This window comes from Miniopterus schreibersii (genome assembly GCF_964146895.1).
Source record: "Miniopterus schreibersii genome assembly, chromosome: 4".
NCBI lineage: Eukaryota > Metazoa > Chordata > Mammalia > Chiroptera > Miniopteridae > Miniopterus > Miniopterus schreibersii.
The window spans coordinates 59,289,494-59,295,710 of NC_138105.1; positions in this window are offsets into that span (position 1 = coordinate 59,289,494).

Sequence of the window (6,217 nt, forward strand, 5' to 3'; positions counted from 1 at the left end):
ACATGGGGGGGGACACTTCGTAAAGTACACGACTCGGCCACTATGCTGGACACCTGAAACTAATACAAAACAGTCCTGCCTGTAAACTGTCATTGAAAAATAAAAATAAAAAAGATTTCCCCTTCAGTGCGCTGAAGACCACCTCCAAAAAGGAGGGCAGTGGCTTGGGAACTTGCTTTCCTCCTCCTGCCCCAGGTCCTCCCTCCCTTACTGCCCCCCCCCCCCAAAGCAAACAAAGCAAAATTTGGGGGATTCTACTCTTTTGTCCCAGTCTAAGTTTTTGTCTTAATTCTAATCTCGTGGCTTGGGGTGGGGATGGGGAGAGCCAAGTTAAGTAACACCACTGTTGTTTTTTACTTAGTTGTGCTTTTGACAAACTTGTACAGATCCTGGAGATGATAAGTGAGCTGTGCTCTGACCCTGAATCTCTCATTTCAAGGCTAGTTCTTTAAGAACCCTGTTGACACTTCTGTTTCAGACCAGTATCAACGGTGTGTCATCTTGAGAGAGCTCTGAAAGAACTGGCATCACTGACTTGCACAGGACTTCCAGGTCGCTGTCACCCTGCTGAACTGCTGGCTCAATGGAATGCCTACCCGCTGAATCATACTTGCTTCCGAGCTCAGCCTTAAGCATGGGACAGAGGCTCCCTGTGCTCCAGGAACTTGGGTGGAAACTGTGTGCGAGCTGCACTCAGCCAGGCTGTTTCGCTGATCCAGTCACTTTTTCATTTTCTTTTTTTCTTGTTAACTCTCTCCCCCCCCCCCCCCCCGCCTCCAATCTTCAACTTTATTTCTGTAAGCTTAATACCCGTTGGCATTTATTTTCATGAACAAAGAAATCTAAGCAGCTGGGGAGGCGACCTCTCTGTACGTTTGGCTGCTTACAGGACACAGGGCCACGGTGATTGGCTCAGCAGGGACAGCATGTTTGGGGACCCTGTATAAGAGAGACATATGTTGTCAGTAAGCCACTGAAGCAGGTCCTCAAAGTTGCTTTGAAAGTGAGTCTTGAAAAAATAATATTGAGAAGTTAAGACAAGGGGAGATATTTATATTCTGTGATAATTAGAATTGTAATGCGAAGAGTAAGTTGAGGTATCGTTGAAAGAGAAGAGCAGGGTCAAAAAAGAAGAGGGAACAAACAGCATCCAACACCTCTAGCACACACACAGGACATAGAAGAGAAGGAACGGTTTCCTTATGGGGAAAACTAACAGAAGAGACAGAAGGGACCTTTAGAGTGACATGGGAACGTGTCTGGAGAGCAAAGCACTGCAGCACATGTGGGGGAAATAGTTTCAAGAAGAAAGGAGCCGTTAATGATGCAAAATATTCTGATGAACATAAGGAAAAAGATAGAAAAAGAAATGCTTTGAATTTTTCATGACAATAATTAGTGCTGGTAAATTTAGATGGCACAGAGAATATTTGTTATAACTAATTACTTCTGGATTAATATAAAATACATATGAGATGGAGGAAAATGTGAGACAGAGTTTTTGTTATTGTTGTTGTTTTATTGTGTTTGTTTGTTTTCAGCACATAGAAAAGACTGGAATCTAAGGCATAGTTTGTGCCTCTTACCCCTTTTCTTTCTTCTCAGTTCCTACTGCCATTGTCTATTCAGGCCCTCACTCTCCTGTGATGATAGTAATAGCAGCTAGCCTTCTGAGTTGCTTTCTTGCCCCCAAATTTCTTAAATCCAATTCAATTTCCACAGTCCTCCAAGTAAATATTCTAGAACATAGGTGTGATCACATTTAGACATTGTCATTTTTAAAATCCTTAAAATATTTAAACTCTAGGGCATTGCCTGCGAGGCATTCTATGCCCCATGTCTTTGCCCTAGTCCCTCTTTACATGCTAGGAAACTGTGTTGGTTAAAACCTACCCCACTCTTCCACCCTCAGGCCTTTGTCCTACAGCATCTGCTCACCTGACTATCCTTTACCTCCCACTTTCTTCACTTGTCTTCCAACTCAGCTGTGAAAACTCTGCAGTGTAATCTGATGAACAAAATAGATTCGGTGACATGGAAGCATGGAACAGACTGACAAATCTCAGAGGGAAGATAGGGGGAAAGAGATTAACCAAAGGATTTATATGCATGTATGCATAACCCATGGACAGACAAGAGTGTGGTGGAGGCCTGGGGCAGGGAGTGGGTGCCAGGTAGAAGGGGTCAAAGGGGAAAAAGGGGGACATCTGTAATATTTTGAACAATTAAAAACACACAGGAAAAAAACCCAACAACTCTACAATGGATACACTGATCACACTGTTGTAATTACGTCACTATCTCTGAGTGTCTTCAAGGAGAGCTGTGTCTTTATTTCTGAATGTCTCCAGCACCCAACACAAAGTATGTGCTTGTACTTGATGAATAAAGTTCAGATAAACATGAGATGGATGTTCAATCAAGAGAAGTTGGAAAATTTGAACTAGATGGTGAGATTTCCTGTATACTATAGTTTCCCTTTTAACATGACTTAAAAGTAAGATTGAAAAAAAAATTCATTGGACATATGTGCCACATCTTCTTTATCCAATCATCTATTGAAGGACACTTTGGTTGTGTCCATGTCTTGGCCACTGTGGATAATGCTGCAATGAACATAGAGGTGCATATATCTTTGTAAATAAGTGTTTTCAAATTTTTTCAGGTAGATACCCAGAAGAAGAATTGCTGGGTCATATGGTAACTCTATTCTTAATATTTTGAGGAACCACCAGACCGTTTTCCATAGTGGCTATACCAGTCTGCATTCCCACCAGCAGTGAATGAGGATTCCTTTTTCTCCACAGTTTCTTCAACACTTATTATTACTTGTCTTGTTGATAACAGCCATTCTAACAAGTCAAGTGCTTAGTCCAATTTCTGGCATGTAGTAAATGTTATGTAAATGGTATTATCACCAAGCACTATGCATATATAATTGCATTTACTATTTACAACCTCACTGTGAGGTAGTTGTTATTGGGGCCATTTCACAGATGAGGCAAACAGGTTTGAGGAGGTTAGGGAGTTGGGCTGGTATTGAAGGAGGTGGCTTTGACTCAACGTGTGACTGACTCCTGAGTAGTACTTCTTTCCTTTTTTAAAAATTAACCTTTTTATTTTGAGATCATTTTAGCTGAGCAGTACTTTCGGCCATGATTAAATAGTGATTTCTTTAAGAAATACAAGTTAAAAATAGACAAATTCAAATCAGAATTTCTTGATCAAATATATATTTTCACACACACATACCTCTTAGTTGACTCAGTTCTGACCTACTAAGATAGGCCAGTTCTAACCTGATTTTCCTTCAGCCTGTGCCCAGGAGTGAGCACAGGCATCCCAAATATCACCTAGTCACAGGCCCAGCTCAGGAAGATACATTAGTTACCTGATGAGTATAAGCTTATTTAATTTTTATGTAATCACAGATAAATCAATATGGAAATAGGCTTTTTTTCTTATTGAAACCAGAAAGCCCTGCATACATAAGGCACCTTATGTTAGTATTGGGGTCTAGGGTTCTTGTTTTGGCTTTGCCTCCACAAGTTACAACAGAGGAGCTGGCTGTTCTTGAATATTTACTATATTCTTGTTTCTTTGCATGTTATCTTATGTAATCGTTTTCAGCCCTGCAAGGTAAATATTATTATTCTTATTTTTAGAGCTGAAACTGAGGCTTATGTAAGACAAGTGACTTATTCAAAGGTCACACTTTGAAATTTAGCAACAAACCTGGGTTCAAACCCACTTCATGTGGTTCCAAAGCCTTTGCTGTTTCTACCACACTCACTGTCTTAGACAAATGACGTTCAAATGCAGTCTCTCCTCTTGGCTGATTAGATGATTGTGGTCTGGTTGATCAACCTTTGTGGTCCTCAGTTTCCTGAGCTCTTAAGTGGGGAATAAATTGACATTCCATGAAACACCCAGTATAGTGCCTGGCACTGTTTCGTGATCAATAAATTATTACTATTATGTTCTTCCTTAATGTTTATATTTATTTTTAGGTTCAGAGATAAACACTTAGTCAACAATGGAAAAACAATGATGATAAGGAGAGATTTTTAGCTCCACAGAAGAGGTGAGGTATTTTAACTTTTCATATATTCGTCTACTAGGGCTGCCTTAACAACACAACATAGAGTCTGTGGCTTAAACAACAGGAATTGATTTTCTCACAGTTCTGGAAACTGAAAGTCCAAGATCAAGGTGTTGGCAGGTTTGGTCTCTTCTGAGGCCTCTCTCCTTGGCTTGCAGATGGCCACCTTCTGGCTATGTCCTCGCGTGGACTTCCCTGTGTGTGTGAGCTCCTGGTGTCTTCCTATCTATTCAAATTTCCTCTTCTTATAAGGACAGCAGTTAGATTAGAGTAAAGCCCATCTTAACAGCCTCATTTTAATTTAATCACTTCTTTAAAGGCCCTATCTCTAAATACAGTCATATTCCAAGGTCCCCAGGGTTAGGCCTCTAACTGATGAATTTGGGGGTGGGAGGCACAGTTCATTTCATAACAGATAGGTTTTCCAATTTGGAAATGGAAGTCTGTTTATTGACTAAACTATATTGGGGGCCCTTATAAATGCATTAAGGATTAAGCCAGACCTGTAACTGACAAGACATCACATTCCTGTGAATGGTAAGAACTGGAAGGCACAGGAAATGGGAACAGAATTGAATGGCCAAGGTTATTTCTGCCAAATGGTCACGTGGCAGTGATGTACGACAGGGTTTGGGGGTAGGGGGAAGAAATTTTTCTCTTGCAGGTAACCTAGGGGCTGCAAGTGAGGAACCTCTGAATAATCACCACACCCTGGGCTCCCACATCGTCTGGCATCAGGTGTGAACAACTGCTCTAAAGTAACTTCTATTTCATATGTTAAGCATATATAATTTGTACAATTGATTCAACAAATGTTTCTTGAGCACCAAAGATATGTCCTGCACTAGGACATGAAGCCATGCAGTAAATAAAACAGATGGTCCTACGCAATAGCACTTGTAACCAAAGCTGGCTGGGAGGCAGACAATAATTTGGACACAGGCAGGTATACGGGAGTGTGAGTCAGAGACACTTACTGGAGTGAGGTGGGGTGAGGAGAGAGAAGGCTCCTGCAGGCCATGCTGTTTCTTCTGACTCCTGGCAGATGTTTAGGAGCAGTCCAGAGAGGAGGGGAGAGGGTGCTGCAAACTTTCAGCAGGTCCTTGCCTAGGCATTGAAGAGACATCATTTTCCATGTTTCATAAATTCTTAGGGTTTTGAAGGTAGTAAATTTAATAGCCCTTATAAATTAAGGTCAATAAACTTTCATCAGTGCATCTATTTTTGGTCCTGAGAGTTAGAATACATAACAGAAAACCAGATTCAGAGCTTCTAGAATCTGTGACTTGGAAGCAAAGGAAATTTGCCCTAATATAGGCTGATGCCATCGAGCCATGTGGGCATCTGCAAGTCAAATCCTCAGTGTCCTCATCTGTAACGTTAGGGCTTGGGTTAATAAGAGAGCCCGTGTATCTCTCTAAGGAAGTGGCTTGTTCTCCCTTCCCCAGTCCCCCCACTTCTCCCCCCCCCTCCCCTCTCCACCCATACTTTTTCTATGCCAGGCTTAGAATTCCTTGCAAATAGGAAACAAAGAATGAGAGCAGGACAGGGAAGCACTGTTTGTTCTGGGAGATTTTTAGAAGCCAGATCCACTATTCCAGGGAGTACATTTTATGCTGCCTTCCTGAGGAGAATGATGGGATTTATGGGTACTGAAAGTTACCCAGAAACCTCACATTAGACTAGGAAGAGGAGTGTGTTGTGGAGTTCGGGGTTAGAGTGGCTTGCCATGGTTAAATAGATGTGCATTCGTTTCCTGGAGCATGTTCCCAAAATAGTGGTAATGATGGGGTGATAGTGAAGACGGTAGTTATTTATTAAGGGCTTGCTCCATAATAGGCACTATAGAGGTTTACACACATTATCTCGTTTAGCCCCTAAAATGATGCTATGAGATTGCAACTACAATTTCTTCTGATTTCCAGAAGGGGAAAGTGAGGCTTAGAGATATTTAGTCAACCGTCCCCCTGCACACCATTAGTAAATGGCAGAGCTGACCAACAGGACCTCACCCTGCGCATCATCACTATATTATTCTGCTGCACATTTGAAAGTCTGCCACATTTTATGACGCTCATTACCCACTACAATTTTTTTTCTGATTTGTGTTGGAAT